The sequence below is a fragment of the Haemaphysalis longicornis genome, unplaced genomic scaffold (assembly GCF_048455015.1).
Source record: "Haemaphysalis longicornis isolate Haplotype H1 unplaced genomic scaffold, Haemaphysalis longicornis Haplotype H1 scaffold_3, whole genome shotgun sequence".
NCBI classification, from domain to species: Eukaryota; Metazoa; Arthropoda; class Arachnida; order Ixodida; family Ixodidae; genus Haemaphysalis; species Haemaphysalis longicornis.
This window is the reverse complement of record NW_027526335.1, coordinates 227,675,490-227,697,795: the sequence shown is the minus strand read 5'-3', so window position 1 is coordinate 227,697,795 and position 22,306 is coordinate 227,675,490. Positions and strand designations below refer to the sequence as shown.

The 22,306-nt window shown below is 49.4% G+C and overlaps 1 long non-coding RNA gene across 2 annotated transcripts in view; it reads left to right on the top strand.

Annotated features, from left to right (window-relative positions):
• LOC144176029 (uncharacterized) overlaps positions 1-22,306 on the top strand; it is a 776,463-nt gene that overhangs the window by 300,657 nt on the left and 453,500 nt on the right. For both annotated transcript variants that reach the window (XR_013323752.1, XR_013323753.1), the window contains exon 3: positions 5,783-5,848. This is a non-coding gene — a long non-coding RNA (uncharacterized LOC144176029). The remainder of the gene's footprint in view (positions 1-5,782; positions 5,849-22,306) is intronic.

The window sequence follows — 22,306 nt, the reverse complement described above, 5'->3', positions numbered from 1 at the left end:
ATAATTACAGTTAAACCTTTACAATAGACATAACATAAATGCCCCAACAAATTCCTCACCCAACCGTTCTGATGTTCTGACCTACAAGGCCTACCTATTCACTGTTATCCCCGCTTCGTTGTTCTGGTGAGGCCACCTTGACGTGGCTTTTGCGTGGGGTGTGCTGGGGGAAGAGCAGTTCCTTCAGCGGTGGTTCACTCGGTTTATCCGTGTGGTAAACAAGCAAATAAAAGTGTCTATTCTACCCTATTGATTCTGGTATTGATGGTCAGGTGTTGTCGTGAACTGTCGAAGAAGTGATCTACAGTGATCTTTCGTTGTAATAGTCTAGTAGTGTGTGTACTAGTGAACTGTGGAGAACTGTAGAGTGAACTGTGTGTGTACTGAGTGGTGTGATAGAGTTTATTGATTGATTGTACGGTTTAACGCACCGACGCAACGCAGGCGATAAGGCACGCCGTAGTGGAGGGCTCCGGATTAATTTTGACCACATGGGGATCTTTAACGTGCGCCAAAATCTAGTAAACGCGGGCGTTTTTGCTTTTCGCCTCTATCAGAAAAGCGGCCGCCACGGCCGGGAGTCGAACCCGTGACCTCGTGCTCAGCAGCGCAACGCCGTAGCCACTGAGCCACCGCGGCGGGTGGTGTGATAGAGTTCTGAAGTGACACCTGCAGTGTCTACGGTTTAGGCGAACCGTGTAGTATTTAGCACAGCGGATCTTTGTATCGGCTATAACTTTTGTTGTGCCGTGCTTTTCGGTACGCGACATGGACGAGCTGCTAAAGCTGTACCTTCGCGAGGTCGAAGCTCGCTGGCTACTCCCGTTGTAGCCGTGCAGCACGGGAAGCAGCGCCTGGTTTTGTGAGGGTCGCCGTTGTGAGGGCCATCGAGCCGTGTGTCGGCGGTGCGATGACGCTACGCCTAGGCCTACCGTCACTGCTGGAGCCGTCCAGAGGACTGGAACCTCCACACCGTCGGTCCGCTCTCGCGCAGCATTGGCTTGGGACGTAGGTGCCCCGTCGGCATCACACCTCGCTAGCTCTTTCCGGACCTTGCGATCCCCTCCTGGCGTTCATTCTTTGTCCTTTGCTCCGCCTCCATGCATCTTGGGCTCTTGACTTAAATTTCCTCCTTATCGCAGCAATCTCTTATTAAACCCTTTTGAATATGCTTGTCGCATCCATCTTCCATTTGGTCCTGATGCTGCTTTCAGCGCGGGGAGCTCCCTCATTGGTCCGCTTTTACGCTAAATTCCAATGTCAAGTCTTCGTCTTCTTTTTAAGAGGTTTTAGCGCACCCCTCTCATGGGATCGCGCGTGACTTGTTACAGAGAATTTAGTGTGGTAAGTATTGAAGAAAACTGCCAATCTTGACGTCAGGAATGGGCACTTCACGAACAAGTCTGATTGCAATTCCTGACCCCTTTTACTGGCACAAGTGCTCAATGGGGAAAATGTTTGTATTGCGGGCTATTCCTCACAGTGCAACAGGAACGAAATAAATGGCATTAGGTTTTATAGCTTGATTTTGTAGATGCTGAAAGCAATCTAAAACTGGTTTTTGGTCAAAATGAGAAGCAGCAGGAGAGATCCCCGTACATGCAGGCCCAGCACAAGAATCGAAATATTGTGTGCTAAAGGCACAAAAGCGTCTTTAGTAATACAAGACTTCCGTAGGAGACTGCTTTACTAAGAGATGTAGCTTCCTCGAGGACTGCTACTACCTGATTATGCGTAGATTCAAATAGACTAGTATTAACCGAGATTTGCGGTTCATGACATAACATGAACGCTGATCTTGGATTTATAAATGGCAGGTTGGTCCTCGACCGAAGATGTACGTTCTTTAGATCTGTACCTAGTTAGCGTGCGAGTGCGGCGGTGTTATTATAATGATACACAGATGGTTGTATCATGTCGCCCTCATGACCGACGTACGCAGCCGGAGCACCGCGCAAAAGTTTCAACACCTGACCAGTACATTTGGGGGTCCGACGCCAATATCTGCATACATAAGACGTGCCCTCTTCAGGGGTTCTATTGAAAATAATTTTCTAGGCATAGCAGATGGTATTGATTAAAAAGGATGAAGGCAAAGCGAAATTACAAGACGAACGCGATGAGACTAGCGGTGGTTCATTCATCGGCTCGTGTTAGCCTCACTGTTGCACTGGACCTTCAGCCTCTTCTGAGTGCGGAGCACTTCACAGGCCCGGCTGTGGTCGTAGCTCATCCGGCGTCACGCATCCAAACAGAGCGCTGCACACGGCGTCACCCAAACAGAGGCTTCGAAAAGGGAACCACCTCCACAGGTCGGGATCCAACCTGGGTTGCTCCTTTTGCGAGCCCATGTCACTCCCATCGCGCCACACGGGCACAGGTTCCTTACAGGCCCCATGCGCTGGAGTTTTGGCGACATGCAGCGCCCCAGTGGTCCACGCCTCTGGGTAGTACAAAAGCAGACGACCCTCGCCGCCCTCCATGTGTTTTTAATTACAAGCCGAGTAGAATTTGGTTGTACTTCGTTTAATCGCTTTGTGGCGCGTTTAAATGACTGCATACTGTATGAAATATCCCTTAAAGTAGTTGCAGAGGCTAAACAAAATGATATCCTCTAAAACAAGCCGATTTATCGGCTTTCTTTTGAGCCAGCTGTCGCGGTCGTCGCGGCGTGGGACAGTATCGCCAGGTCGGGTGGTATAACTTCCTGACGACCATTACCGTTCTTTCTTCTTGCGTGCGGTCGACAAAGGAGACTTCACGAGTAGCATAAACACCGAACGCTGCTGGTAACTGCAAAAGGTTGCTTCAGTGGGAGCATGCAAGCGAACGCAGGAATTGTGCATCCGACTCAGCTGACACTGCTAGCCTGGCACCGCCTTGAAAACGAGTGGAAATTTTGTTTTGCATTCTCGCAAACTAAATGATTCTTGCGGAACATTTTACGCCGCACGATTTACGAAAGGCAGGGTACATGTATACTAGCGAGTAGGTGAGGCAATAGCGTCAAATAAACAAATTAAGCACTATTAAAGGACGCAGAACAAGCACCAAATCACACGCCCGCTGCCTGCAAAGATGTGTATTTCTATGTTTGCATGACATAACAGCCGCATACACGGCGCGCGGTCCCGAATATTTACATACGATCATCACTGACTCTGTTCGTTATCTTCTAGTGCAGGGGTCTTCGGTAACAATCTGAACGCCGACACGCCAGTTTTGTCCTCAAATGGAGTTAGGCAGCGAGACAAGACGTGAGCGTTCGAATCCTTGTCAATGGGCCTTTAAGTAGTTCACTCTCTGTCACCCGTGGGATAAGGCAGGGCTGCCCATGTCGCCTTTGCTTTTTGTAATTTGTCTGGACTCGCTGCTCCGCCGTGTTGATGCAAGCACTGCCATCCGCGGCTTTCCTTTGCCAGGCATAGGCCAAGTTAAAGTTTCCGCCTATGCGGACGACGTGCCCCTGTTCATTCGGGACGACGACAGCTATCAAGCGTTTATGCGGCTATTTCATGAGTACGGTGAGCTTTCCGGACTTCGACTGAACAGGGGAAAAGGTATGGCGGTGCGTGTGGCACATTTGCGTCTGGCTTGGTGGGCGACGTAGAAGGGGTCACGGGTGTTCGAGTACTTGGTGTGGTTTTCCATTCCTCAGGTGAAGTAGAAGCGCCTCCTTGAGACTGCGGAGCAGCGTCTTGCAGTTGCAGGAAAGTTCAGGCTTTCCCTTGCTGAGCGAAGTTACATAATTAAGTCGTCCGTGTCGGCGGCACTTTTTAGGGGCGAAGCTCCTTAAGGCTTGGGTATGTCCATCCTCGACGTATGTATGTAGCCACCTCTAGTTTAGTTCTTTGATTGTTTACTAGATGCCGTGGCTACCTCTAGTTTAGTTCTTGGATTGTTTACTAGATGGCGGTACTTGTAAATGATGAAAAGATGCGCTTGGATTGTTTACTAGATGGTGTGGCTACCTGTAGTTTAGTTCTTGGATTGTTTACTAGATGGCGGGGAGCGTTGTAATAAAATCCGTTCGCTGTTGGCGCGCGCTCGGAGTCGCCCGATGGATAAGGCTGCAGATGTGCGAGCCCGCGAGGCAGAAGCGCTCCGTGAAGCTGCGCGACGCCGCCGCCAAGATCCTGCCGTACGAGAGCGGGAGGCCGAAGCGTGTCGTCTGGCTGCGCGACGACGGCGCCAAGATCCCAGCGTTCGAGAACGAGAGGCCCAAGCGTCACGGCAACGGCGCGAGGACCCTGCCGTACGCGAAGCGGCACGGCTGCGGCGCGAAGAGGATCTCCAAAACGTCAGAGAACGGGAAGCAGCGAGAAAGCGCGCGTATCGGCAGGCAGACCCCGATGCAGTGAGAGCTCGTGAGGCGTCTGCAAAACGCATCAGGCGAGCTCAGCCCCAAGGTGCCGACGCGCGGTTTAAGCGAGACTTTCTAGACGTTACGTTCGGACACAGATGCAGTGGGCGAACTTTCACTGAAGAGTCACGGTTTTACCGATGATTTCCCCTCAGGAGCTTCGCCCACTCATCATCATTAACCCCGTGGATATGCTGTGAATTTTTTTTAATCCAGAGACGCTATTATCGTCCAAAAGCACGAACTTCAGCGCCAATCACCGCACGTCTATATCATAGCACACCTGGGGCGGCATTCTCGTAACTGTCCCTGTTGAAAACGCCCCTTTTGCGTCCCTTTCATCGTGACGTACTTCCGGTTAAGCAGTGGACGTTGGCAGCATGAAGGAAGGTTGGCAGTAGGTTTGCCGCGCTGGTGTTGCGTCACTTCCGGTTGTTTGCTTTTAGCCAATCAGGGCTCGCCAAAGGGACACTTTTGAAAGGGACGCAAAAGGGACCAAACTCGAGAATACCGCCCCTGGTCTGATCCTCAATGACTTTTACCACTGCCAGAACCAGAGGTAAATATTACAGCAGAAGTTCTGATTGGGAGCGATACTTTGTGTGAACTCCTCGCCTGCTCCTATGTTGACTACCTAAGCGTGAGCCGTCTGTCCGTGCCGCATCGCAAACAAGAGGCTAAAACAATGTAACCATCGCACGTCAAGTGTCTTCGGCTCGTCTAGTTAAAAACTGCAGGCAAAGGTCCACTAAGAGAGCCGCGCAAGCAGCACAGCTGGCGAATTCCGTGTTTTATATCCACAAAGGCAGCCACGGCCGCTTTCCGGACCGTGACCAGCATGACGTCTCCCAAGGGGCCACTTTCAAAAGGCCGATCTAAAGTATCCGGAAAAGCAGTTTTCACCTGGCAAACATGTGTTGTCTTTGGTTCACCTCCGACCAAAGGGCCTGTTGGGAGTGATTTATCGTCATGTCGGCGTATTGAAACGCACATGCATTGTGTCGCGAGTGTTGCCATGCAAGAAATGAAACAAAAAAAAGCAATTCGAGTAAAACTGATACACCTGCGATATTGCTCGATTGCCACGTGACACAAGTTTGGAGTGACAGAAGTTAAAAATTTGCATTACGTTATAAGAGAAACTTTTTAACGAATCTGAGATGTCGTTACTAACTTGTTATTGACGCAAATATGGCGCGAATTTTGATGCTGCTTTTAGTGAACTTATCCCAATGAAATGCTTCATTATTTGCCTAAAAGAATTGTTTCTGTCTATGTGAACCTTGATATGAATAACGAAAAAAAAAATGGCTATTTCAGCAGTTCTCCCCCTTTTATTAGGCCACCTCCGCGTTGTTTTGCGTGCAAACTTCATAGTCACAGAGTGCAGGCTTTCACTGATTACTCCATGGCTTGCAGGATACTCCCGGAGGCAGCGGTCACAGGTGCATGGTCCACGAATTCCTTCACGCACCGACAAAAAAGGTGAGCTCATCACGGCATTCCAACAAAAGATTAAGAAAGACACTGAAACACTTCAAGAAGCCACCCACTCTGACCAACCGCTTGCGTCGTAACAACCTACTTTTGTTCAGTCTCACTGACAATGTGTTGGTGTTGTACTGCCGCACTGTGTTGTTTGTACGTGGTTTTCTTCGTCCCTGTTTTATTGCGCAGTAGTAATTATCAAACATGATGTATCAACTCACGGATATTAAGCATTTTCAATCAATCAATCAATCAATCAATCAATCAATCAATCAATCAATCAATCAATCAATCAATCAATCAATCAATCAATCAATCAATCAACCATTTATTCGAATGAATGAATGAAACAAATCTTTATTAAAACAACAGGTGCAGTTGTTAGGGCACCCGCCCGGTGGAGGGGATCCCTAGTCCGGGATCCCCTGGCTGCGGCTGGCTGCGCGGGCCCTTTGCACCAGGTCAAGCTGGAACGTAGGGTCCTTGCTGGTCAACCGCGCCGTCCACTGTTGTATAGAGGGGTTGGGGATTGGGTGCAAGTCCAGTGTCTTTTGGCACTCCCACACCTGATGGTATAGGGTACCGGGCGCTGGGCAGTAGTGGCAGGTGGCTGGATAGTCTGTCGGATAAATGGCATGAAGAAGGGTACGGTGTGGATACGTGTTAGTTTGAAGTCGTCTGAACGTTGTTGCTTCATCCCTTGTGAGTTGGTGGTGTGGAATGGGGAAAAGTTGCCGTTTGTGTCGGTAGTCCGCCAATATATCTGTGTAGCGCAAGAGAGGTTGCGGGTTAGGTGGATGAGGTGGTGACTGCCGCGTGAGAGAAACGGCCCGTTGTATGTAATCGCGGGCAGCGGCGAGAGCCGCCTCATTCCCCTCAAGGGATTCGTGTCCTGGCACCCAAACTATATAAACTTCGGAAATGCTCTGTCTTGTTAAAAGAAGACGAAGTGCCGTTTTAGAAATTCGACCTTGTAAGTAATTTTGCACGCTGCCTGAGAGTCGGTAAGTATGGTGATTGGGTATTGGGCAGTGGTGATGGCGTGGGCTATCGCGGCTTCTTCGGCAGTATCAATCGCTGTGGTATTGACGGTGCAGGATGTGATCTCTTTGCCCCGTCCATTCACTACACAAGTTACGTGGGCCGGATGGTGCGGATAAGGGGATGCATCCACATAACAGGTATTTAGGTCATTTGCATATCTGGCGGACATGGCTCGTGCTCGGGCAATTCTTCTGGCCTTGTTGTACTCTGGATGCATATTTCTTGGTATTGGGGCCACTCGTATGTGCTGTCGAATCTTCAAAGGTATGCTTGTTTTCTTATCTTTAACCGGTGGAGTGGTATAACCTAATCGGTGAAGAGTTGCGCGCCCCGTCGTCGTTTTCTTCAGGCGCTCTATCTGAGAAGTATGGTGCGCTTCTTGTAATTCCTCCCAACTGTTATGTACGCCTAATTGTAATAATTTAGATGTCGATGTCTTCGAGGGTAGCCAGAGCGCAGTCTTGTAGGCTTTCGAATAATTATATTTAATCTGGCTTTTTCGTTCGTTTCAAGGGCCAAGTATGGTGTTCCATAGGTGATTCTACTTATGAGTGCTGCTTGTATTATTTTGAGCGTGCCAGGTTCTTTGAGCCCATATCGTCGATGTGCGACGCGCTGAATTATGTGTGTCAGCAGGTTGACAGTCTTCTGGAGGGGAGCGATTGTGTGGAGCCCAGATCCTATTTTAGGGATAACAAGTCCAAGAATTCTCAAGTGAGTCACAGTTGGGACGGGTTGCTCATTTATGAATAGTTCTGGGTCTGGGACGGTGGACTTGTTTTGTTTCGGGGTACCAGCACTAAGTGTCAAAAGTGCCGATTTATCTGGGGCACATTCAAGACCTCGTTCTCGAAGGTATCTTTGCGCCTTGTCTATAGCGGCTTGAAGTGCTTCTTGTTGCTCACCCATGGATCCTGTAGGCGTCCAAAAGGTGAGATCATCTGCGTAGATGGCGTGACAAAGGTGAGGAATATCTCGCAATAATGGTGGGAGGTCCTTCATGGCAAGGTTAAACAAAAGTGGCGAGATGACTGACCCCTGTGGGGTGCCACGAGCGATCGTCTTGAAAGGAGCAGACCGTAAATGTCCAATTCCAATGGTCGCGGTGCGTTTCGTGAGGAAGGCTGCGACGTAATTGTACACTCTCTGCCCACAATCAATGAAAAACCAAAATAAATAGTGTGCTACAGGGACATTGACTAAAGGCTAAATCGCCTGACGATGACTCTGTCACTCTGCGGTTCAACAGCGTTGCGTGTACATTTTACGCAAAAGATATATAGACAGTTTGGGTATCTGTATAGAGCAAGTTTGCCAAAAAAATCTAAAGTAACTTGTCTAGTAAAAGAACATCAAGAGAATAACTACATCAACAATATATACGAGCAAGTTCACAACATGATATAAAGCAGCTGATACAAACGATACTAACAAAAAAAAACACGCTTACAACTGATCAAATTGTTACACCAATAGTACATGCATTTCTCATGACACAGTGTATAACTATGCACATGTACTTTCCAATCTTCAGTACTTACTTATTTAGAAGTGGAAAATACTTTGTAGCCACCATTGACAATTAATCTGTAACGCATGCGTAGAGAATGTTTATTGCTATTTCTTGAAATATCTTTCCTGTTATGGCGGACTGCTTACTGTGTTTATTACTTACTGTGTTATTAGCAATGTTGCTTGTGCTATTCGTCAGTTTGATTACTAGTGTTACTCCCTGACATGTTCTTTTACTGATGCTTTAGTAACCTCCTGTATGTATCCCCCCTTATGTAATGCCCTCTGGGCTCTTAAGGTATTTAAATAAATAAATAAATGTGTATAATGTTTCGCTAAGCACGGTAACGCCATTCACAAAAATAAAGAAAGCAAGAAAAACAAACCAGAAAATTTCAGCTAGATCGCGTGAACAAAAAATGGCACTCAATATCCATTTGTATAGTGCAGACCCAGTGACCGCAATACATTTTTAATGTGCTGTTTAAACGCGCTTACTGAACGCGTGAAATCTATTTTACCATTTATTTGCCTACATTTAATTGTCACCTACAATCCAAAAGAAACTTGGAAACTCTCTGGACAGTGTATTCGAACCTTTTGTTCACAGCAATTAGGCCTTCAACTTGTCACAAACAGCATACTGTGTGCGCACAGAGTGGGAAAATTCTCGCCGAACAAGATTCGACCGATCGTTATCAAACTTGCTCTCTTTAAAACCAAAGAAAATATCCTGGCACGTGTGGGCGAGCTCAAGGAAACCGATTTCGCTATCTTCGCCCTTGCTACGCGCATCACCCTATCTAAACGGGTGAAGTTCACCTGTCCTCAAGCATATGTATTCCTGCTTAATGTCGACAAACTTCACGTTGGAAGCTATTCGCATGATACCCTCTCCGACAGCGTATATGAAGTAGTTGAAAACAATCGACCTGTTCACAACAGAGTGAGTAGGGACGAGGGTAGAGGATTTAATAGGGTATGACGGCCTCGGCCTCCAACAACACCCATCAACCCCTAACCGAACTTTCCCGCCTGCTTTCTTTCAGTTAAACATGGCTTTTACTGACACTAGAAGCGTAATCCCGGAACGCGATAAACTAAACAGTTTTATCGATGGCATTGACGCTGACGTTGTTTTGCTTCACAAAGATATCCTCGATAATGAAATATTTTCAAGAAACATAAATTTTACGCTTTTCTTCCGGGATCGCGAGTGCATATTGTCTTCATCTTCCAACTCTGTTTTTGGAACTTGTCACCGCCCCCCCCCCCCATACACAGCGACCACCTTCGCCAATCATTGACTGCAGTTATAAGTAAATTTCTCTATCCTCCTGTTTATATAATCTGCTATTTCAGCTACCCTCAAATACCTCAACTAAGCTGGTCTTTACTCTCGAGTTCAGGAAGTAAGGAACTAAATTAATTTCTGCATGTAATTTTATACTTCAACCTTCATCACTCTATTACATGCCCCCTAAGGGTGACAACACCCTAGATCTCCTTCTGACATCCTTCCCAGACGACGTCACTAATTTAACTCGCATCCATGCCTCAGTGATCACTACCTACTCCACATTACTGTAGCATCGACTATTGCAAAAAAACCTTTTAAGAAGCAGTTGATTACAGACTGCAAAAGGGCTAATTTCGAAGCAGTAAATACCGAACTTGCTCATTTCCTTGAGAACTTTTAAAGCATGCACATAACCCACTCTATGAACGCTAATAGGAACTTTCCAAGACAACGCTGCATGACCTTAGAAATAGGTTATTTCTTTATACTCTTTACTACAGATGCCATCAACCCAGGGTTAAACAAACACTTCAAATCCCTCCTTAAACGGAAGAAACGTCTTGAAATGAAATTCAGGATAAAACTTTAAGGCGAAAGCATTAGGTTCCCACTTCTGCGAAAACCCTTGTTGTTGTTGTCAGCTAGTGAAGAAAAAAGCTGACACTGTAAACAGACATATCTAATGTGTGATCCGATTGGACGTGAACCCTGTCCTCCATAGCACCAATCTAATGCACTACCACTGCGTTATCTTCCATCTTTTAAAGACGATAGACTTTCTTGGGCTCCTTAAAGGGACCCAGAAAGGCTTCGTGAAGGTGGCAATGAAATTCATTCAGGTATACTCGGTGACAACTTAAGAACGGCACCAGAAGTTGCCGCTGTGCCTTATCACCGTAGCCGGATGTTTCTCCGCGCGGCGCAAGTAGGGCGTTACTGGAAATATTTTGAACATGGCGTGAGCCGTTCCCGTAATTTTTTGGACTTAATATGCTTATAAACGACTTCAGAGATGACAAATAAACTGCGTGAGACAAGGCAGACGATATCACGAATTCATAGCAAACCCCTTTCAAAACGCGCGCGCACTGACGTCACGGGTCCGGCGCTTTGGCGGAGTGATACACCGCATGAGGTGGTGCCGTTCTTGAGTTGTAACCGAGTATAGTAGAACACATAACGGGGGATTTTTGAGCCAAGTGTGAGCCCCATACGTTGTACGGATAATTTCTAAACAATTTTTGAAGATCGCCTTTCTCAGCCGATGAGCGCGAACGGCGATCGCGACTGACGCAACGGCGAAGGCGCCCCCTCGCCGGCGAGGTCAGCCGCCGGCAACGTCACTGCCATTGGCTTCCCGCTGCTCTTCCTCCTTCCTGCGCGATCCCGAGGCAAAGGCGGCAAAGGCGGGTCCGCAGCGATTGACGCGTGCCTATGCGCAGGAATATAACTAGCGCAGAACGGAAGTCGAGCGTCGCGATGTCACATGGGTATTCCCAGTGTTTCCAGCTGCTCTGAAGGAAGCAGAGAGGGAGGAGGAGTCGATCGGCAAGTCGGGAGAGGTGTATTTAATTGCTTCTGGCGCAGCTAATACTGAATGTAGATCAATAATTCCAATGGCATTGCATCGCTATATTCGCGATACGCGACAATACAGGCCTTTTGTAACTTTGACAGAAGACTTTTCTGGGTCCCTTTAAAACCCAGAAATTTTGGTCTGTATGTCTGTCTGTCTGACTCGAATCAGCCACCCAGCCAAAGTAAAATGAATATTATGCAATAGTCTTATATACTCACAGCCAATATGTAAACGTCTAAGCCCGGTTTATATGTTCATATTTGTCAACTTTGTTGAACAAGAACAAGACATTACGCAAATATAGGACGGGAAATTAGTACACAGGGGATATTTACAGTGTTTCTTTATTAAAAAATTTATGGATACTTGGTTTTTTCATAGCAAATGATATTCTACATCTACTGCAGAAAACCGCCGCCCGCTGTTGCACGCGCTACCTCCTGGCGGCATATGAGATATCACACGGCAACAGCAACAAATGGTTCCACTACCTATGTTCCACGTTCTGCTTGGAAGGCACGTGGAGCGCGGCAACGCGGTTCTATAAACCTTCAAGTCGGCCGCCTTGATTCACGCGCGTCTCCGCCGTACTGCAGCGCTGGCATCGAGGAACCGGCCTGTAGCAGTGGAACGCGGTAAATTCAAATCACCTTGAGCAAACCTTTAGCGTATTTACCTTTATGAGCACGACGGAACAGGAACAGCATGAGAGGTGAGCGAGAAAGCAAAGGGGGTCATTTCTTTGGCAAATGTCTACAAAGACTGCCGTCTTTTGACGGCATTTGCAACGAAAGGAGGAGATACGCAGCCAATTTTGTCTCTTGATTGCATGGAAGACTAGCTTTAAAAGATTTAAAAATCGCACCCCACCTACAATAACAATGCGTTCACAGACACATATTTTAAAAGTCAGGCAGACACACGCACGCCTCAAGAGGATACAAGTCTGCGGCTGCGATTGTGTCACATAGACACTATACACATGCGCACACTGTTCGCGAAAAATCGCCTTAGTTCCCCGAGGCTCCTCCGCATTTCGGTCAAGAATGCGACACTTACACATGCTAAACAATCCGGTGAGCACACATTGAAGGGCGATATCTCCGCACACTGGCAGTGGTAGTTCCTTTCTTGGTGCTGAATACCCATTTGGGGGTCGGCTAACTTGCTCGCTTCGAATAACTCATGAAACTGCAACTTGTAAAAGATAAGTTGCAGAATAGTGCGTGCCGCGTAAACCTGAACGTGATGACCCGTGAGTATGACAAGTGCACACCAGTCGCTCAGGACTCTGCAGATTAAGCTGGGGCGTGTGGCAGTCTGCCGCAGTAAGACGACGAAAGGAAGAGTGAAAAAAGAGACGCGAAGATGGTGTAGCAGAAAGGAAGCCGGTCAAGTAATTCGCTTCAAAAGACAAAGGAGAGAAAGGGAAGAGACACAAATTTCTCGTGGTACTAAAGAAGTTCTTAATGGGTGTCGCCAGGACTTTGCTTTTAAAGAACGCAAGCTGGCTGAAATGCCTCAGGGATTTGTTTGTCTACGCTGCGCGGAAGCCATTTTATCTCCCGTTGCATCACCCGGACCGCAAGATAAGAAGTCCGCTAAGACGAAAATCTTTTCGTTGACCTCCACCCCCACCACAGTTGAATCAGACACGTAATTGAGCTTCTGGCGTCTCTCGGTATGGCGGAATGTTAGGGAAAAAGAAAATCCATTTCGAATAATAGACGTCCGAGCACAGTTCCTCACGGGTACAGGACTTTGGCCCCAGCTGCTCCGCTGTTCAACTCGGTCGAACCCTAACGCGGTACTTCGCATTATATTGTTCGGTTTGTATACTACTTCTTGTATTTAGTCAAACTTTTCAGTAAATACACTTCTAAAGAAGTGCAGGTTGACGGTGTAGTCATCTTTCTCGAGCAATCTTAGGGCAGATCACACAGAGTTGAGGAGAAATCCCGGCGCAGTTTGTAATGTTTCGCCTAGCTGGCTGCGTTTAGGTAGATGGTCCACGCGCAGCCGAATACTTGCGCCTTGTTGGGCGATCGAACGAACAGATGAGCACACTCGGAGCGCTCTGTGACTTCGGTGATGACACCGTTGTTGGTGTTTCATACGCGGCAGTTCAGCCTTCGCTTCGCGAGGTATCTTCTGCGGCGCCGTGACGGCGGGAGTGGCGGCGCCTTCCTTGAGTTGTAGACCGCATAATCCTAGTAGTTTCCCAATGTTTGCATGTGTGCTGAGGCGTACAACATTTGCACTCGATTGTATTTTGCAACATGTTGAGAGCGGTAAAAGATAAATATGCGACAAATGTACCGGGCTCACTGTTTTCTTCTTTCAGGAAAACAGTGTTTTCTTCTTTCAATATTTTCACGTGGTAGGCAGTCTTTAACACTTCAATATTTTCTTGAGTCCTCAACAAGATTTATATAAAAAACAGCGCAAAATGGTTAACGCAAATTAGATCATTCTTTATTATTTTTACGGTGAAAAATCAAAGACCAGTAATTTAAATTATCTCTCCAAGTTGCGTAAAACACCGTGCATAGCTTTCTCCGTAGATCACACCACGCCGCTGATGCAAACATGCGGGTATATAGTGCACTCCACTACATACGAATGCTGGACCGCGAACTTCCCTCCTTTAGCGAATGTCGTGATCGCCACGAGATGCAAAAATGCCGTGTTTTATTCTATCCCCGTCGCAGGGAGCTGCCAGCGTTGAACCGTATACGTTTTAGCACGCGTCGCGTACTTGAAACGAACGAAAATGTAAATTCCGGTCCACAGTTTCACTGAAGATTGCGTGCGCATTAGGCGCGTCTCTGAACACCGCGAATAAACTCGAAGGATCGGGATATTGCGTGCTCGAGGACAGCTGAGGCCAATACCACTATGTTAAGGAGCGGCCCCTTGCAGTGCCTTCCCTCAGCTTCTTTCGAATGCCCGCCGCCTTTAACGTCGCTTTTGCGAGGCGTCGCTGCGTTTACGTGTCAGGAAGCAGCTTCTATCTTAGCGCATCTCCGGGGAAGCCAAGCGTCGAACCTCGCACCTTCGCTCTTCGCCGAGCTCAGCACTCTTCGTTAATTAGAGATGCCGGCAGTACGCTCTCGGGCTCGGCCACGCTTCTTCTGCTTCTTCTTCTTCGACAGCGTGTGTCTGTTGGCGGCACGTCCGTGAGAATCTTTTGTGAAGCCGTCGTCGCCGCTCATGTGGACGGGCGAAGAGGAGGACAGCCGCCTGTTACGCTTCAATTCGCCGCCCCTCGACGACAGGAGGAGGAGCACGAACGTGACTCTTGAACAGTGACGTCAGTGAGCGACGTTTTGCGCTCTCCACATTGGGTGGCGGCAGTTCTGCGTGATGAGGTTGTAGCCAGTCGCGCTGGACCATCATTTGATGAGAACGTTCGTATCTGCCAGTCAGAACTTCAAGGCCTCTCGTTGCAAGCTCCTGTGTGCGTTGCATATTAGTTCCGGGTCCCAGCTCCGCCTACCTAGACACCTCGCCTCGCGTAGCGTGTACTGAAATATTTGTTAAAGCCATCTTTTGCCAGCAAAGGTATGAGTTAAGAGGGAATATGTTTCCCGGGAAGTCTGCACAACATAACTTTGCGTTAACGGTTTGTTAGGACGTTGCTGGCAAACTGACGAGCCCAAAAAGTTTGGAACACACCGGGCTGCAGCTTAGCCGGATGAACAGAACACGACGCATTCAAAGTGACGAATTTTGCATCGCGGTTTCAACGAGGCGTGCAGATGATATTGGTTGAGTCTCAAAAAGAAAAGGGCATCGCTTGCGTTGTGCGACAACTAACGCATTGGCGAAAAGCATGCTTCGTTACTGTTTTTACTGCAAAGCAGTAAATGTCTCACTGCCCCAGTTTCACTGTAAATGTCTCACTGCCCCAGAAGCCCCGAAGCGGCGCCGCTTCGGGGCTTCTCCCCACCACCGCCGTCTCTTCTTTTAAATACCAGCGCGAATGTGTGTAAACACGCCCGAAAGCCGCCGCCGCCGCCGCCGCCGCCGCCGCAGAGAATGAAGCCGCGGCCGCTGCCGCTTCAAATACCACCTCGCCCGCTAGCTGCGCGCCTCAGCCGGTTGGAACAACTTGCCGCGTTGAAACGCCGGCGTGAGCCCATTATTCTTCTTTAGCTTGAAAGCCATTCCGAGCAACATAGTCACGTCGGCGGCCCACGTTGACCAGCTGGTCGAAGTTCTTCTGCTGGAAGAACAATAACAGATCTTAGTCTGGTCGAATATAAAGTCTTTCTCTCTCCATTCGCCAGTGTATTCCACGCCTAGTTAGGCACCTATCCCCCGCTTCCGGTTTACGCGTGCATGGGTTGGGGGTGAAGCGAGGTGGAATGCATGCACAGCAGGGTTTAATGCCGCTACCGATGACATACCCGCTGTGGTGGTGGGAGATTTAGACGTGGCAGTATCACGGCTCACTGCGCCAAGTCAGCTGCCCTCCGCAATATAGCTAATCGCGTTTGGGTTGGTGTGTTGCACAGAGAATGAGATGTCTACGACTGGGCAGGGAAACGGGCACTCACATGTGTGCCCACTAGTGTAAGGTCCACTTATGAGATTAGCGGCCAGGCGCCCGGGCTGCGCGTGAGAACCCGCCGCTCTGTCTAGCGACGTAGCACTGCCAACACTGCGCTGCAGTCGTCGCCAATTCGTCACGGCGTGCACGGGAGACGGATTGTCTGGCCCACCGCATACCACAAGGATAATCCCCCATTGAGAAAGCAGACAGCGCCGCCGGATTCCAGGAACGTCTGCTCGACGCGCGGAGGTGGTGGGATTACCGGCGTCGGGACGAGCGCCGCACGAGTCTATATTGCTAAGACGCCCCGGTCAGCATGACGCACAGTCGCGTCTTTCGCTCTAACCCTTCCGGATCGTACGCGCCTGCTGGCCCGCGAGCGGTTCGTTGACCCAGAGATGACGGCGACTCTGAATAGTCCGTGGCGTGCTGAGTGACAGCTGTCTACGTGAATTTGGGCACTCCCATACGCGTGTACGAACGCTACAGGGGCGTTCCCGAGAGAGGGTGATCTCGAGGTTTTATAAGGCCGAACTTGGCCGTTGGAAATGGTTCTTGTCTGAGCGCTGAGCTGGCAGTTCCCGGCGGGACAAGGAGTCTCGACCGTTAAAGCTAGGTTGGGATTTGTGAGCCTCCTAGTCGAGGTTAAGATCGCGTCGGAGGTTTAGGGTGCAGCGCCGTACCGGGCAACTAGACGGATCTTGCGGCGAGACAGGCTCTCGGCCGTCGTTTCTCGAGCGGTTTGTGTACGCTGCGAGAATAGGAGAGTTAGACGAAGTTGAGGAGCTCGAGTGATTTGTGCGTACTCGGAGCTAGTGTCTAGCTGCAGTTTCAAATTTTTTTCTTTTTATTACTCATGTACCCAGTTCTCCTACTGTAAATAGCTGTATATAAACTTCCGTTTCACCCTATCAACCCCAACGCCTCGAGTTCGTCAATTCGACCGCCATCTCCAAGAACTTCAACACCATCGCCCTGCCAGCCTTCTGCCAAATCAACCCGAGCCCGGGAGATTGGGTTCCTGATCGACACCGGACTTCGGGGAAACGATCTTTACTACTAGTATAGAGGTCAAAGCTTACGAGGTGTTAACTCGCTATGGGACGGACATGTCGCTCGCCTGGAGGAAGAAGAGCAAAAACGTAAGAAGCGTCAGCCGGAACTGAAGCGTGAATGGGCGCGAAAAGGACAGAAATCCGCTGCCGCCTCAACTCTGAATAGTCCGTGGCGTGCTGAGTGACAGCTGTCTACGTGAATTTGGGCACTCCCATACGCGTTTACTTGCCGTTAGTCGTGTAGCTGCGAATCCCTCCCGGATGAACAGCAACTGGCCCGCTTGGAAAGCCGACGTGGGCCCATATCACTCGTTCAGCTCAAAGAGCTTTCACAGTGGAAACTGAAAGCGCAAAATAGACACGGACAAAGAAAGGGGACAACAGGACGAGCGCTCGTCCTGTTGGGGACAACAGGACGAGGACGAGCGCTCGTCCTGTTGTCCCCTTTCTTTGTCCGTGTCTATTTTGCGCTTTCAGTTTCCATTATGCATCACCAACAGGCCCAAACCATGACCCTTTTGAGCCTTCACAGCCACATGTTCGACAGTAGCTTTCACTTTTAAGCACCCACCCGTGGCTGGTTTCCGGTTTATGCGTGCACGGGTACGGAGAAGGGGGCGGTAGGGGGGAGATGCCCACGCAGATAGAGGACTCATATTCTCACTGATGACTTCTCCGTTGTGTTGGCGTCAGGTTCAACGTGGCCGCCAAACAGCCCAACGCGACCGGTCCAGTGTCATCTGTGGTGGAGTGGATTGGGTTGGCGTGCTACGCAAGCAGTAAGATGCCTACAACGAGGGAGGGAAAGAGACAGCTCTACGTTTGTCCGCTAGTATAAAGCTCGGGTCTCTTCCAAATTTCATTCACGTTTCAAATACCACCTCGCCCGCTTCAAATACCGCTTCAAATACCGGTCGCGTTGGGTACTTGGCTAGCGAGTATACCCAGTGGTACATTACAAACAAACGTGCTTTGTTTTTCTGAACGTTTTTTGCCAGCGGAGTCGCGTACGGCTCCCTCATCCGGCGCTGAAAGGAATGTTCACGTGTTTTTGATGTCGTCAGGACGCATCCGGTTGCCTGACTTTTTACGAAAAAGTTGGACGCGCTCTTCCCGCACGAGAGATAATTCTGGTTTATGAAAGCTCTTATCGATAGAAGGGATGTTTGTAGCAAGGCTCTAAGACCTTAAGAAACGCTAAGAAAGACAGTTAGGAAGGCTCTAAGAAGGACCTAAGAAAGGCTCTATGACACGCCGATAGAATGCAGGCAGTCTCGCCGATGGTTGGTGCTGAAATCGGAATGTACAACACGATTATCATTCATTTATTTTTACCTTCCTTATAGGCCTCTGAGCCAGCCCTTTTCCTAATGAAGTTACATCTATCTATTCCTGAGCTGCTGAGTCAACCCGACAGCAGTTGACGGTAGCCAGTATACCCTCGACGAACACCTACTTAGCTCACCAACTCACTGGCGGCGCTCCTAAGCGAATAGCTTTGCGATAGACAGACCTCGCTGAAAGTCAATAGGGAGTTTAGTACTGCGTTTGTTTGCAGAGAGGTTTCCCATCCAGAGCGAAGGCTCTCTGCTCACCTCGTGGATTCGCGGACTAGGGAACAACTCCCACTTCAGAACGCTCAAATAAACATGTCTCTCTCTCTCTCTCTCTCCACAGAGGAGCAGAAACATGGATGGTTGTCGCGCTACTTGCCGCCATGTTGCAAACGCAAGCGGCCTCGCGTACGCACGCTATTTGTGTGACATAGCGTCCGCTCGTCTTCCTTGCCCAATATGCAGAACCGGTTTAGCGTACGGTGCATGCGTCCGTTCGCTAACTGTTTGCGTACGGTTGCGTTCGTTATTTCAAAACTCTCTAATAAGACGCCGCTGCAGCGTGGCCTCGTCAGCCCTGAGGTAGGAAGCGGGTTCAGTCCGAAACGTCGGTTGCTCCATTTATTGGTAGGAGGTTGTGCTATGATTCTGATACAGAGGTTTTTTTGTTGCATTTGTGCCCCTCAGGCGCGGGTCTCTACCCAGCAGTACACATATAAAGAAGTAAATCAATATTGTGGGCATTGGGAGTGTACTGCTCTCATATTTATGCGTGGAAGTGACATGATCATTGTTATATGTAGTCTGGAACATGGTGCGTCAATCCCCCTGTGCCTTCTACCCATCCAAACCCATCGCCACTGTCCACCGAGCGAGCGAAGGCATGAAGAAAACGACGGAGGAAAATTTGGTGAAAGATGGAGGGAGAGGGCAGTATGCTGAGCCCGCACGCGCTGCTATGACGCCATCTCTCGTAATGCCTCGCCTCACACTTTGGGCAGCAGCTCCTTTTCCGTGCTCGGCTCATCCGAACCGCGTGCGATTTTCGCGGAAGTTTCAAATACGATTTGCAACAAACCACCGCTGCCGGCGGCGGCGGCGTGCTGCGAGATAACAGCAGAATAGCGCGCGCCGCCGTGCGATGGTTGATCACGGGATCAGTTCCTGAGAGGCAGCAGATATGTGCCGTGACCGAGAAACTGGAGTTCACGCTGGGCACAAATTTCGCAATAGGGAGTATAATAATCGTGAAAGAAGAATCAGGAGGAGGAATAAGATTTATTTTTCTAAGGAAAAGGGGAGGGGAAAGGAGAGTAGGTGGTGACCTCAGTCCAGGCCGCCTTCAGGCGCCCCAGCAGCCCTCGCCCGGGTGATGAGGTACTCCTGATCCTCCAGCTGGAAGCTGGTCAGCGTGGGCTCCCACTGCTCCAATGTAGGTGATGGAATTACGCGCCTTGGTGTCTCAGTGGATAAGGCGTTGCGCTGCTGAGCACAAGGTCGCAGGTTCGATTCCCGCCCGCGGCGGCCGCTTTTCTGATGGAGGCGAAAAGTAAAAACACCCGTGCGTTAGAGATTTCGGCGCACGTTAAAGATCCCCAGGTGGTCAAAATTAATCCAGAGCCCTCCACTAAGGCGCGCCTCATCGCCTGCGTTGCGTCGGCGCGTTAAACCCCACAATCAATCAATAGGTGATGGAATCGGGTTGGGATGTTTGACGCACTCCCACGAGGTGACAGCTGTTCTTTGGTGTATTGCATGTTGTGCATTTGTAGGGAAAAACAGTTGGTGAAAGATGATGTAAAATTGCCACGTTGTAGTAAGTCTGTGTTTGGATTCGGCGCCAGATTCGAGAGTCTTGTGTATTGAGTGATGGGTGAGGAGGAGGGCAAATGAGGCGCTCCCAGCGATAATGATATAAGATGTCCGTGTATGTTTTTGGGACTGAGTGGCTGGCCGAGGCGATTGGAGGTGTGTCGTCGGCCTGCCTTGGGAATGCCCGGTGTAAAATGTCGCGGGCAGCGGCGTGAGCCCCCTCATTACCGGGAGGGAGGCATGACCAGACGTCCAAACAATGTGAATGGTCGGGAGAGTTTTGGCGTGTTTTTGAAGTGCGAGCGCATGCTGAGATATTTGTCCTTATAATATATAGAAATGCAGGCACATCTGTTGCGAGTCAGTGATTAGCCTGCTGTAATAATTTGCTTTTTGCTGGAGGTCGCCGCTAGGGCGATGGCTGTCTCTTCTGCGACATCGGTGTCGGTTGATCGGACTGTTGCAGCTGAGATTGATGTCCCTTCGGAACCCACGACCACTGCAACTTGGGCCTGGTCGTCGGGATTTCTTGCGACGTCTTTATAATAGACATCCGGGTTGTCGGTGAATTTATTGCTTAAGTATCTTGTTCTTCCCTGTCTTCTCCCTTGGTTGTATTCCGGGTGCATGTGTGTTGGAATGGGGGCTACTTTGATGTTGGTTCTTATGTTTGATGGGATCCGGGTAGGCGCGTTAGATGGGGTAGGGATCGGGATCGGGTAGCCCAGTGTGTCCAGTACCACGCGGACCGTTGGAGTTAGCGCTAGTCGATTTAGTTGGCTTGCTCGTTGCGCTTCCAGAATTTCGCTCACGGTTTTATGGAGTCCAAGCTTGAGAAGGTTGTCTGTTGGCGTAAAAGCAGGAAGTCACAGGGCAAGCTTATACAATTTTCGAATTAGGGTATCTATTTTAGAGTATTCCTTGGGGCGTAGTTTGACGTATGGGGTGCCACAGGCGATGCGGCTTGTCAGCAGTGCCTGAACGATGCAGCACGTGTCCTGTTCTTTAAGACGGCTCTGCTGGGTGCAGATCCGTCGGGTCAAGTGCATCCACTGCATGACCGTGGGGTTTAGTTGTGGTAGTAGGTCGGTACCTGAGCCGTCTGCATGAAATGGTACTGCCAAAATGCGAAGTGATGTGACTTGAGGTACCAGGCTGGATGCGATGCTGATGGTTGGGTCGGGCGTTGGGTTGGGGGTCTAACTCGTGTGCGTACCCGAAGGACCAGTAAAGCTGACTTCGTAGGGGCGCACGCAAGGCAAAAGTACTCCGTCACGCAGTCTATGGGCCTGTTGAAGTCTGTCGTGTTGTTCTCCGGCTGATCCCGTGTTCGTCCAGATTGTAAGATCATCGACGTAAAAGGCGTGATGTATTTCGAGGATCTCTGAAAGATGGAAAGGCCGTTGAAGCAGAGCAATATTAAATAGTAAGGGAAAAATAACGGAGCCTTGAGGCATGCCTTTCGACGGTGTTGAGAATGTGCCCGTTTGTATTGGACCCAGTCAAATTTTGAAGGTACGGCCTGAGAGGAACGCTCGTACAAAGTTTTACGTCGCTTCTCCGCAGTTGGTGTCTCGGAGTCCTTGGGGGATCGCATCGTGGGTGACGTTGTCGAAGGCACTTTCAACGTCTAAGGCCAGGATGGTACTGGGGGTGATTTTGCTGAGGTTGTCTATAATTTGTTCTTTCAGCTGTATCAATACATTCTGGGTAGATAGATGGGCGCGAAGCATTGTCTTTTTGCATGGCTAATGCTTGAGCTCGCTTAGGATGGTGAAGGCATGGTTGAGCCTGTAGGAGGGGTGGAAAATGAGTTTTATATGTTTTTACGGACTCATGTGGCGCGTTCTTTTCGGCGTTTCTTCGATCTTCGGCGTCTTTCGGGTTTTTCTAGTTGGTTCTAATCGAATTTGGGAACTATGTGTCGGTGTTGGGTCGACTGGCCCTACATTTCTGGACCCTAGCACGTACCTACACGCGGGGCGATGCAAAACCACTGGTATGATTGTTACCGTTGAAGACAGGGCTCCTAAATTTGTTGGAAATGGTCCCGGTAGCCTCCGGCATGCGCTCAGCTGTTTCACTAAAGCTGAAGAATGGATTTCCTTCGAAGAAGCTAAGAAACTTGCTCAGGCATTGTGTCTGCTGCCTCCCGTTGCGACCGCCGGCAGCGCCTCGAAGTCAACAAGAAAATGAATGCGACTGAGGCGTTCACATTCCGCTAGAACTCAAGAAGGACGCCTGCATATTGGCACTCTAGC